Source organism: Dama dama, chromosome 4 (assembly GCF_033118175.1).
Source record: "Dama dama isolate Ldn47 chromosome 4, ASM3311817v1, whole genome shotgun sequence".
NCBI lineage: Eukaryota > Metazoa > Chordata > Mammalia > Artiodactyla > Cervidae > Dama > Dama dama.
Genome location: NC_083684.1, coordinates 29,559,720 through 29,573,087, shown reverse-complemented (window position 1 = coordinate 29,573,087; position 13,368 = coordinate 29,559,720). Strand labels below are relative to the sequence as shown.

General features: G+C 47.6%; 1 non-coding gene across 1 annotated transcript; it reads right to left on the bottom strand.

The window, feature by feature from the left end:
* Positions 1–9,192: 9,192 nt before the first annotated feature.
* TRNAF-GAA (transfer RNA phenylalanine (anticodon GAA)) lies at positions 9,193–9,265 on the bottom strand. Its single transcript has one exon. It is a non-coding gene; the product is annotated as a tRNA-Phe (tRNA).
* Positions 9,266–13,368: the final 4,103 nt, after the last annotated feature.

Below are 13,368 nucleotides of genomic sequence, written 5' to 3'. Positions count from 1 at the left end.
CATTTTTAATATACACAGCATTTTATTTTTATTTTTTAAAATATTTACTTATTTGGCTGCGTTAGGTCTTAGTTGCAATGCATGGGCTTACTTGCCTTGCAGTATGTGGGATTTCAGTTTCCCGACCAGGGATTGAACCCACATCCCTAGTGTTGCAAGGCAGATTCTTAACCTCTGAACCACCATGGAAGTCTCTACATGGCATTTTAAATAGAGGTTTAGGGGACTTGCAAACTCTTGCACAGACTCTAACTCGGGACACATGACATGACTGGCTGCTAGTCTCTGTGCTGTTTCCTTTTTCCTCGGGAAACACTTCCCAGTGGTGTCACCAGTGATACATAATACATATGCATACACCCAATTTCCCACTGTCTTCCTTCTTGTCTCTCCGGCCTTCTGATATCTATTCCTAGGAAACTTACCAGGTTAAGCTTTCTCTGCAGTCTGGAGAGACAGAATGGCTAAAAGCATGAACTTGGGAGCCATATTGCATGAATTTTAATCCTGGCTTCTTCTTCTCTGTGAAATCTTGGCCAAGTTCTCCTACTTCTCTGTGTCTCGGTTTCTTCATGTGTAAAACAGGTAAGATGGTGATGACAAATAGGACTTAGCTCATAGAATTGTCGAGAGGATTAAATGAATAAATATATGCAAAGCACTTAGAAGAGTGCCTGGGATAGCATGTGTTACTCCTTGCTATTATTCCTTGCTGTCTTCACATCCATGGAAGGCAGGGGTCTTCTTTAGTATTTTAAGTTAGGACATCTGACTTCAAATTCCGAGGCTGGGATGAAGTAACAAATATGGGTTAGTATAACAATTACTCTTGTGGAATTGGAGTTTAAAAAAAATGTTGGGTAGGTTCAAAACCTTGCTTCACTATTTACCTGCTGGGTAACTTTGGTTTTTGAGCCTCAATTTCCTCATCTGTAAAGTGGGAATAGCACAGCTATTAAATAAAACAACCAATGGGAAAGACTTTGGTAATGCTTTAGGAAGGGACTCATTTAGCAAGGCTCCATGATGTGAGTTACAGTCATGTCCTTGAAGGTCATCTGCTTCTTTCTAGAGTTCTGTGGCCTCTTTGCCACTTTTGCAGCTCACATTAGTCTAGCAGATTGTTTGAAGAGCAGATTCCTGGGCCTGGCCCCAGAAATTTAGATTCAGTGGGTCTGCAGAGGGGACCAGGAATCTGCATGTCTGTGGCATGTTTAATTCCTATTTTAAAAATATGCAATTCCAAAAAAATAAAAATATGCAATTCCAGTATTAGTGATATGTTTCCAAAGCATGGTCCCAGGTTGAGAATGTCTATAGCAATTCACACTCACCATCTGAGTGCCTTCTTTTCCTAGCACTGGGGCTTCCTTTTACTTTGGCCACACTTGGCAAAAAACATGCAGCCACTTCCTGGCTGAGCCACTTTCTCCCTGGGAGAGATGAACGGGTGCCCTCTAGGGCATGGAAGGAGAAGAGCTGCTTCCTGCTCATTGTCTAAGGTATAGTGATAGAGGTACCAGGAGCAGCCATAAAACCCCCAGAGCAGGTGTGAGGGATGGGCAAGGGGATGGAGGTGGGAACTGCACTCTCATCAAGGTGATCTTCATGAGACTTCAGCACAATGAAACCAAGGGCTGCGGGATCTGCCCCCAGCCTGGGCTGGTTCCACTCTGCTCTCGTGCCTGGGAACCTTAGTGAGGGCAGCACAGGCAGCAGCCACACTCTGTGGACCACACATAGAAAACACCAGCCCACAGCACATCTTATGTGAGGCCTGCCCCCCCACTCTACCTGTCGTTTGTAGCCCTCTTAGCCTGGGCTGATGTGTGCTTCAGTTCTCTATACAGAGGGGCTTGCTTATCAATAGTATTTATCTCACAGGGTAGTTGTAAGGTTTAAATGAATCATGACTGTGAAATGCTTCATGCTGGGCACATACTAAATACACAATAGATACTTGCAATATATCTGGGAGTGTTTCCATTCATTGAGCGTTTATTGGTTCTAGGTGCACTATGCTAAGTGGGCTTCCCAGGAGGCTCAGTGGTAAAGAATCCGCCTGCCAGTGCAGAAGATGCAGGTTTGATCCCTGGGTGGGGAAGATTCCCTGAAGAAGGGAATGGCAACCCGATCCAGTATTCTTGCTTGGGAAATCATCTGGACAGAGGAGCCTGGCAGGCTATAGTCCATAAAGTTGCAAAAGAGTCAAACACAATTCAGCAACTAAACAACAGCCATGCTAAGATTTACCTCATATAATACTCATTATTATTATCTCCATTTTACAGATTAAAGAATTAATGGTATTAACTACTATACTTCAGTAATTTTTTAAAATTTTTCAAAAGAAATTAATAGTAAAAGTGGTTAAATGCCTTGCCCAGGATCACATGGGTAGGATGGGACAAAGGGTGGGATTTGAAACCCAAAACTAGGCTGGCTCCGGGGTACATGCTATTAACCTCTGTTCTATCCTGGTGGCTCAGGGTCTCCCTTTTTGGCCCCCACTTTCTTCATCTGCCTCACTTTCTCTCCTGCCCCACTCAAGCCCCCCATTCTAAGCAGGTCTCCTCTCCCTTTTTGTTTGGAAACCTAAAGGCTGTGGCTGATGCAGTTCTGAACCCAGCATTGTCTGTCTGCAGCCACCATCTTCTCTGGTCCCTTCTCCTCAGAGCTGGAGTCCTTCCCTCTCAGGCTCACCACCTCCTCCTACCCCAATCCCTATGTCCACCCTACCTGCCACCTCTGGGGCCTGCTGCAACATCATCCTATTTCTCTTCTATTTTTCTTCTCTCTGATTCCCGCCGTCCCACCCAGGTCTTCTCCATCCAATGGCATCCTTGCTCAGTGCTGTATCACGCTCCTTTCCCTTCCTCCCACGGAGCTACCTTGAAGAAGACCCTCCACCCACACACACCTCCCCCTGACTCCCAAGGTCATTTGGGTAGTGGCAGAACAAGGATTCAGACCCTGACCCCTGACATACGGTCCAGGGCTCTTCCATATGCCACATCCTCTCCATGGAGCATTTATCAGACTAGGTAGTCTGAGCACAGCCTGAAGGGATGAAACAAGGGACAGGGAAGCTGAGATGAGGAGTCTGGTCCTGATGGAGGGAGGTCCAGGCCAGGCAGGATTGTGGGTGATGACAGAGTCTAAGAGAGGTCATCATTAGGCCTTCCCTGATTATTCCAGGGGATACAGAAATGCACATACTAACCCTCCACTGCACTGCTTTCCTTGCGGTAAGACCAGGTAGCCCGTTCACACCAGCCAGGGACAGGTGAGGGCTCTTGAACCAATGTCAGTGCAGATACTCCTGTCCCCACCAAAATAAAATGTGTATTTCTGCTTGTGTCTATGCTGGGAGATTCGAGGACAGGCGGTGGTGAAGGGACTTGCAGCCTTCAGGGACTGGGGGGCAGAGCTGCCGGCCTCAGAGGGGGACAGGTGGTCAGAGAGGAGAGGCAGCAACTATACTCTCTGTGGCCCAAGAGCAGGACTGAGGCCTATACACACACCCTGCATGGAGTCAGCCCCCAACTCACCAGAGCAGAGGAGAGGGCTTAGAGGGCTGTATCAGGGGTGGGAGGAGACCCCCTCCCAGGTGTGATGGCCTGGTTCCCAGACGCGTGCAGGCTGAGCCCAACTGTGAGGACAAACCACACAGTGGGGACTGTTTGCCTGATAGTTTCCCAGGTGCGCACGAGGCTGGGAAGGGGGTCTTGGGTGGAAGGGGACTCTTCCTCAAGGCTTTCCCAATTCTGCTCATCATTTTACTGATAATAATCCCTCCTGTTTTTCTTCCCTGTCCCATAGCCCACTCCTAACAAGACCTCACCCTACTCCCCAAACCATTTAGAAGCCAGGATGGCCAGAGCTTAGCAAAAACCTCACTACTCCTTCCTGGAGTGGGTCATGAGACGCTGATGGTTTAGGGCCACACAGGTCCTGCTTGAAATAACATTGAGTCACATAGGAAGAAAGCATAAGAGAAAAGCATATAAGAGAAAAGAACAAACCTGACTCCATATTGGATCTGTTTTTTTCTACTTTAACCTTTGTGTTCCATTGCTTTTGCTTCTGTTTAAGAATGTTGCCTATACCCTTAAACATACAGCACAGCCCATTCTCAAGGCTCTGACCTTGAAGGATATAACACCTTTTCATTCATATAGAGATAAAACAATACAGAACACAGAGAACGACATTTGCCTCATTGAAGGTTTATAGGAATGCTGTGACCGGACTTACGTGAACAATGGCAAAAACAAAGGATTCTGACACCAAGAAGTTTGCAACAACCAACTATGCTCCTCCCTCACCTTGCCTTTAAAAATGTGTTGCCAAAACCCTTCAAGGAGTTCTGTGTTTTTTAGGGGAATGAGCCACCTGTTCACCTTGCATAGCTCTGCAATCAGTCTTTCTCCGATCCAAATTCTAACAACACTGGGTCTTTTTAACCTTGACTATTGAAGGGGCACTTCTCTCTTCTTTGCTGATCCCCATTTCAACAGAGGGAAATCAGGTTTGGAGTCAGACCCTTTTAGCCCCACTCCTCTGGAGGCCCCCTTCCCCAGCCTCATGAACGCTTGGGAAACTGTCAGGCAAAAGTCCCCGGCGTGTGGTTTGTCCTCACACCAGAGCTCAGCCTGGAAGTCTCTGGGAACCAGGCCATCACACCTTGGGAGGGTGTCTTCTCCCACCCCTGATACAGCCCTCTAAGCCCTCACCTGTGTTCTGATGAGCTGGGGGCTGACTCCCTGTAATACAATTGAATAACAGCATTTGGTCTCCTTGCATATTTGTATATGGCATGGGGTAGTGGTTTTCTAGGGCTTCCCTGACGGCTCAGTTGGTAAAGAATCTGCCTGCAGTGTGGGAGACCTGCATTCAATCCCTGGGTTGGGAGGATCCGCTGGAGAAGAGGAAGGCTACCCCACTCCAGTCCATAGCAAAGAGTCGTACACAGCTGAGCCACTTTCATTTTCTTTTCTCAGTGGTTTTCTATTTCTGATGTTACATAAAGCTTTCCTCATCATTTATGACTTTTAACTTAATGATTTTAGACTTATGGCATATCTCAGACTTACATAAAACTATAGACAATCCTATAACAAACAGCTAGCTGACTTAAGTAAGAAAAACATTAGATATATGGTCGAAGTCCCTGTGTCTCTCTCCCCAGTTGTATCCCTCTCCCTACCACCTCCACTGGCCTGCCACCATCATTCCCAAGCAGGTATCTATGCTTTTACTAGGTGGATGATAGGTAAGTAGATAGGGAGACAGATGGAAGGATAAAGATAGATATAGGAATATACAACTAAAATGGGCTTCCCAGGTGGCGCTAGTGATAAAGAACCCGCCTGCCAATGCAGGAGATGTAAGAGGCGCGGGTTCAATCCCTGGGTGGGGAAGATCTGGAGAAGGGTATGGCAATCCACTCCAGTATGCTTGCCTGGAGAATCCCATGGACAGATGGAGTCTGGCAGGTTACAGTCCATGGGGTCACAAAAAGTTGGACATACCTTGGTGACTGAGTATTCACACATGCATACCTATATAATCACCACCCAGGCCATTTAAAAAAAATGGTTGGCACTCCAGAATTCCCCCATGTTCCCCATCTCAGTCAACATCTGCCCCCACCCCAAAGGGAACCATGACCTTACCCTCTAATGGCATGGATTTGTCTTGCCTGTCTAAACAACAGAAAGGATCATTTTGCACGTTTAAAGTTTATACAAAAGGCATCATTCTGCAGGAATCTTTTGGCAAATGTTCTTGAGCTTTTTCCATGTTGATACTCGAGCTTCCTTTTTAAAACAAATGTATTTAATTTAAAAGAATGAGTTGACTTAAAGGAAAACATCAAGGGCACACTGTGAAGTGTTGAATGTGGACAGCCAGAGCAACAGTGGTGCTAACTCCACTGCTTTCCCCTTTAACAGATGTGAAAACTGAGGCCTACAGAGTAAGAGCCGCACCCCCAGCTCACTTTGCAAGTTCGGAGCACAGCTGGGATCAGGGCCACAACCCCAAATGTCGGAAGCCAGAGATCTTTTCTACTGTGTCATGCTGGCAAGAACGTCTCCCTTCACCTCAGCCCATGGCACAGATACCAACACTATTTCCTAGCCAGGAATAGATAGTTCTTCACCTTGAACAGCAGAAAGTGACCTGATTTTGTGAGTTGATTGTTGGAGAATTAAGCCTGGGATTGGGGTGGTGTGGTGTCGGAGGGGAACAAGACAGCTGTTCAGTCTTCAAAGTTATGACAAGCCTTTCACTTGGCAGCCCACCTCGGTGACCTATATTTTAATACATGCTATTAGATTATTGCTAATGAGACATCTTAGGGATAAAAGAATTATGCTCGCTGGCCGGGCTGTGGTAAAAGTACAATTGAATTAAGGGCTGAAATCGTTTAGGACTCTGCTAGACAACCTGTCCCCCAGGCTGGGCCTGAATGGAGATATTAAGCTTTGAAAATTACACAGGAAAAATAAGTATAATTGATCTAAGGTAACTTCGCTCGTCTAAATTAAATAATGTGATTGTTACAGGCAGAAAGGATCGGGGTGAGGAGACGGACAGAAAAGGCTCGCTATCTGCAAACAAAGTTATAAGGAAAAGCCGTAGGGAACTGACTTTCCCTGATGAGCTGAGCACCCTCCTGATGGCTCCGAGAGTCCACTTGGGCATCAACAGGAGACGGACCTCCTCTGAGCATCACAGACTCTGGTGCGGCAGGGACTCCAGACCACAGTCTTTACCATCTCCTACCTAATACCTGGGGGCTTCCCTGGTGGCTCAATGGTAAAGAATCTGCCTTCCAGTGCAGGAGATGCACATTCAATCCCTGGGTGGGGAAGATCCCCTGGAGAAGGAAATGGCAATCCACACCAGTATACTTGCCTGGGAACTCCCATGGACAGAGGAGCCTGGCGTGCTGCAGTCCACACGGTTGCAAAGAGTTGCACATGACTCCGTGACTAAACAACACAACACCTGAGCACTTTCTGCTCTCCTTGGTCTCAGAGTGGGAAGCTCATGCCCCCTCCAGCCCCCTAGGCAGGCTGTCCAATGTCTGCACTCTCGTTTAGAAGAGATTTCTCTGCCGGTGGCCAGCCAGTTGCTTTTGTGGAGTGTGTGTCCATCCACATGAGTCCTGCTCTCTGGAACACCAAGGAGCAGTGAAATGCCACCTCCCCGGAACAAGGTCCCACCTCTCCTGAGTCACCTTCATCATACCGCACTGTGTGTGCAGTGCCTACCTGAGGTCAGAGCTTGAGCGATATACCTCATCTGCATAACTTCAGAAGACACCGCCCGGTCTCCCAGGAGCTCGTGGGTTGAAGGAGGGAAATTGTATTCCTCACTCTGACCTAAATATTTGCATTCCCCCAACTCTTTCATTGACTCTAGGTTATTTGGGGGCAAGGCTGATCGTTAAACTGTTTACACCATGGCCAATGCTACTATTACAAGCCTGCCGGGTGGGGCAGGTGCTGCCCACCTGTGAGGACGGAGACGTCTCCCCTCCTCCATCCACTCCATCCATTCATCACGCCCCCCGGTAGCTCCCTTTGCCTCCCCAGCTCCTGTCCCACCCCTGGGCTACACAGAGTTGCCTGCCTGGACGGTGAGACCGGAGGTTCCCCACTGCAAAGCTGCTCCCCAATATTGCTGTTCCTAATGCATTAAAGCCCATAGTTAATCCTTTTGTTTCAGCAATACTCCCTTTAAGTTAAAACCCAACTAGAGTGTGTAGATACAAGAGGCTTCCTCCCTTTATCCCTTCTCTTTTTCTTCTCCCTTTCTCCTTCCCTCCCTTCCTCTTTCCTACCTTCCCACAGTATTTCCTGAGCAACTATTATGTATCAGGAGAAGCTCTATGAGCCAGGATTGTTATAGTACAGAAAACGGATGAGGTGTCTCTTAAACTCAAGCAGGGGGAAGGCGAGAAAGAAATAAACAAGCAAATAAATCAGCTTTCAACAGATATTGACAAAGCCTCGCAGAAAACATTGAAGCACTGGGTTAACTCAGAAAGTCTGGGGAGGGCCCTTTAGTTGGGTGCTCAGGGAAGCCCTCTCCAAATGAGAGACCAAAAGGTGAGAGGGACCCAGGAGGGCAGGGATCAGTGAGGGGTGACTCAGGTAGAGAAAGCACCTTGTGGGTTGGAGGACTGGAGCAACGAGGCAGGCGTGCCTCCCAGGGGTGTGGCCAAGGGCAAGGGGAAGGAAGGGGAGGTGGGAGATGGCCTGATTTGCAGCTGCCTCTTGGCCACCCAGAGGAGGATGGCATTTACCCATCACGGTGAGAGAGTCCCTGAGGGCTCTTTAGGGCGAGCAGCGCAATCAAAGTTGTGTTGAAAAGGTCTGTCCAGCCCTCTGTGCAGAGTGGCAGGCAGAGGCCTGGTCAGGAGGTTCTAGAGTCACTGGAAGAGAAGAGGGGGCGGTGAGGAAAGGGAATTGGGGTCTTCCTTCCAGGCAGGAGGACAACAGTGGGGGCAAAGAGTGGTTGTAACAATGAGTCTAAATCACACCCCAAAAGAACAGTCTGGGGTCACTTTCTGATCTTGAAAATAATGTAAAGAAATATGGAAAGAGTAAACAGACCTGCTCTCTCTAGTTCCTTACAAAACCGCCTAATCTGCCCAGTCCTCCTGGCAACCCATCTGGGGGCTTCTCTCTGCCCTCAGAGTGGGACAAACAGGCTGCTTGCCCCTGAAACACCCAGGGAAAGGCCTGCTCTCTGGATGGGTCTGTCAACAGGGCAGAACACAGAGCCTGGTTGTTCATAAGTACATCCCCAAACCTCACCCTGTCAACAAAAAGGTGACTTTTAGTGTGTGGGACAGGAGAAATCTCTTCTTCAAAATTCAGCTATTGAGTTGGAGAGGTTCCCATATTAATCTCAAAGATGACCTTTTCTTTTTTTAAACATGGCCACAGGAATCAATGGTCTTGTCTTCTTTTTTGAAAAGAAAGTGAAAGTCACTCAGTTGCATCCAACTGTTTGTGACCCCATGGACTGTGGAATTCTCCAGGACAGAATATTAGAGAGGTTGGCCGTTCCTTTCTCCAGGGGATCTTGCCAACCCAGGGATCGAAGCCAGGCATTGCATGCGGATTGTTTACCAGCTGTGCCACCAGGGAAGCCCAAAGGGTCAGAAACAGTTGCCAAAACCTGGGATTGAACCAGGGACCTTTAGATCTTCAGACTAACGCTCTCCCAACTGAGCTATTTCAGCCATTTGGCTCCTCTGGGTCTTAGTTGCAGCACGTGGGATCTCTTAGTTGCAGAATCTAGTTGGGAATTTCTTAGTTGTGGGCTCTAATTCCCCAACAAGGGATCAAACCCGGGCCCCCTGCATTGGGAGTATAGAGTTTTTGCCACTGGACTGTCAGGGAAGTCCCCCAAAGATTATGTTTTTTAAAAGATGATTTTTTTAAAAAAATAGAAGCATAAGCTCTAACTTAAGCAATATAAGCTTCTTTTCTATTAATTTAGGAGAGAAGAGGAATTGGCTGTTGTACACCTTAACCTTCCCTGTTGCACCTGACAGGATCCACTCTTTGGGCCTCAGCTTTCCCTTCTGTACAATGGGCACAATGATTCCCAACGTTCACTTCTGTTCTGACATTCTGTGTCCTCACTGAGGGGGAATGATGAAATGGACTGATCAGCACTAAACTGGGGGTGAAGGAGATTGCTTTGAGCAAATGGTGAGCCTCCAATCTAACTGCGTCCTGAGGTGGGGATTGCAAATGCTACTGACCAGAAAGGAATCCAGTGAGAGGGAAAGGCCAGGGGCAGGACAGTCTGGCTGTCACAAAGGACTCACCTATCAGTGTGTAATTAAATTTTCCCGACTTCTGTTGTTTTGGTCACCAGGGGTCTTTGCAAAGCCTTCATTACTTTCCAATTGTCTGATTTTCTTTTCTCCTTCTTTCCCTCTGTTACCTTCAGACTTTGAAATTATCTCAGTGACTCAGCCATTTGACTTCTTATTAATTCCAGGATCCCGTGTCCTATCTGCCCATTTTCCTTCCTGTTTTTCAGAAGCCTGGCTTGTACTTTAACTCTTCCCAGCAGCCACAAATTAAGGCACTGTCAGTGACTCCCTGCTGCCTTCACCTCGAAAGTATCGTGGTCTTGGGTCACCTTCCACTCATCACAGTTCCTGGGCTGAGAGATCAAAGTCCCATTTCCAGAGTGGAAAGAGAATTCCGAAGTTTCTGCATATCTTCTAAAACAAAATCCCAAACAAACAAAAAGAGGATCCCAAATAAAGCAGGTTAATTGAACATCACAAACTGTGACTAATAAGTCACAGAATTTCAAGGATGGAGAGGACTCCAGAGTGTGACCACAGCTGTGCTTCTCTTCACCATATTATCTCCAAACCTTGGCCACTGAACATGTGCTTGGATGCCTCCCATGATGGAGTGCTCACTTCTTCCAAAGGCATGTGACTCCACCCTTAGACCCCTCCGCTGGCCCTGGGTTTAATGCTTGGGTCCTCACAAAAGAAGCTCCTTCCCCCTCCTTCTGTAACAACCCTGCAGGTATTGAAGGACAGGTATAACCACTCCCTCTCCACCCCTATCACCACCTTGGCTTTTCTCTTCTCTGAGAAGCATCCAGCCCAAAAACCTTTAAGTGTGTCTTAAGAGGCTGATTCCAAATCACAGCTCCTGGAATTGCCTCTGGAATTGAGCAGCTGCCAGGGACACCAACGATAATTGCTTAAGAGGCCACAGGGACACATTTCTTCCCCTTCCAGCCCTTGACTTTCTCAGGTTTCCTTGATCCGGTTTGTAACGATCTCATCCTGGTGAAATGCAAACATTTGTACTGCTTCACTGCCCCTGAGAGACCTGCCCAGTCTCCGCACCGGAGAAGGCCATAACCTTTGTGATCACTTAGGAAGGTACCCAAGGGCTCCTGTGGCGTTGGATAGACAGATGTACAGATGGATGGTTGAAGGAGCTACCTCTGGTACAGGGCGTCACCAACCAGTGCCTTATGGGCCCAGCTCAAGGTCCCAGTGTTTTACTTGGCCCACCCAGTGCTTACAGATCAGGAAATTTCTCGTAAACATCTAGGTCTCTGCACAGAAAACAAACATAATTACCAAAGAGGCAGTGATGGGGGAAGGATGAATCGGGAGTATAGGCCTAACAGATGCACATTGCCGTAGATAAAATACATAACAACAAGAATTTACTTTGTAGCACAGGAACTATGGGGCTTTCCTTCTGGCTCAGACAGTAAAGACTCTGTATGCAGTGCCGGAGACCTGGGCTCAATCCTTGGGTTGGGGAGATCTTCTGTAGAAGGAATGGCAACCCACTCCAGTATTCTTGTCTGGAGAATTCCATGGATGGAGAAGCCTGGCGGGGTACAGTCCATGGGGTCACATAGAGTCAGACCCGAACTGAGCGACTTTTACACTCACAGGAACTATGTTCAATATTTTGCCATAAACTATAATGGAAAAGAATAGAAATATATATATATATATATATACACATTCTGATAACTGAATTATTTTGCTGTAAACCTGAAACTGACACAATATTGTAAATCCACTATACTTCAATTAAAAAAAAAATCTAGGTCTCTGGCTTCCCATAAAGCATGGGGAGTTCTGTCTGGCCACCCCGAGTTTTGAGAGGGCAGGAGCTCTCCTGTTCACCCCGGACCCCTTATTTTTTTCTCTCTCTTTTAAAACTCTCTTTTTTATATTTGTCTGCACTGGGTCTCAGTTGCAGCACGCAGGATCTTTCGTTGGGGCACAAAGACTCTCTAGTTGTGGTACTCAGGCTGCTCCTCAGCGTGTGGGATCTTAGCTGCCCAACCAGGGATCAAACCCGCATCCCCTGCATTGCAAGGCGGATTCTTAACCACTGGACCACCAGGGAAGACCTGACCCCTCATTTCTTGACAGTCATACTCACTTCCCTTTCTGTCTAGTCTTCCCTTTCTGTCTAGTCATTTTGAGAACTTGCAACCCTGGCCCTTGGCACTTCCACTTGGTCACCAGCGTTGCCACCATGATGAGGTGCTGGCTGGGGAAGAGTTATCGCTTTGCCTCTACAAGGGGCTTCCCATGTGTATCCACCTCTCCGGTCATCGCTGGACTTCTGTCTGCATCCCTACCTATATGAGTGTCGCCAGGTGTTTCCTGACCAGGTCAGGTGCCTTTGGCCCATCCTCCTGGTCTGGCATGTGAACCTGAGCAGATGTTCTGCTGAACAGGCAGGAGGGATGGGGAAGGAACCGTGGGTTATCAGGGTAATTTGAGCATGAATTAACCAGTTGCCCTGAGAAAGTGTGCTCACATGCTTCCCTAGTGGAGGCCTGGGAATCTGCAGGGCTGCTGTTGAATCTTGCTCAGCACCATCTTTGGAAACAATCTGCTGTTGTTCTGTAGTCGCTAAGTTGTGTCCGACTCTTTCACGACCCCATGAACTGTAGCCTGCTAATCTCCTCTCTCCATGGGATTTCCCAAGCAAGAATACTAGAGCAGGCTGCTATTTCCTTCCCTAGGCGATCTTCCTGACCCAGGGATCAAACCACGTCTCCTGCACTGGCAGGCAGATTCTTTACCACTGAGCCACCAGGGAAGCCCTTGGAAACAATACATTTCCCAAAAATGACTGTATGAACTTCCTAGGGCTGCTGTGACAATGTGTCACAAGCTGGTGGCTTTAAACAAGTTCTGGAGGCTGGTAGTCTCAAACTGAGGTGTCTTCAGGGCCTTCTGCCCATGAAATCTCCAGGAAAGAATCCTGTGCCTCACAGCTTCCAGGGTTTGAAGGCAATTCTTGGAGTTCCTTGGCTTGCAACCGTGTGGCTCCAATCTCTGCCTCCACGATCATGTGGTTGTCTTCTCTTTGTGTGTGTCTGTACTGGACTAGGACCCACCCTAACAAACTCATCTTATATGAATTACATCGACAAAGACCCTCATTCCAAATAATTGCGGATTCTGAGTACTTAGGTTTAGGACTTTAACATGTCTTCTTTGCAGGGGGGATACATTACAATTCAACCCACAACATGTACCAAGATCTCTTCCACTTCTAGCCATTGCTGTTTTCCAAGCTGATTACTGAACGATGTCCTCAAAGACAAAGGCAATTGAAATGTCGCCATGAATGACCCAGGACTAACAGTGCTCAACAGCCTACACTGGTCCACCCAGAGGTCCATTCAGGGGAGGTATGGATGCCAAATGCAGGGTTTCCTCATCTCATTTAATCAGTATGATGCTGTTCTGGCCAGGCCACCTGAGCATGCGTGGTGCTCGGTAATGCACCAGCCTATCTGGGCAGTCTGTGGTTT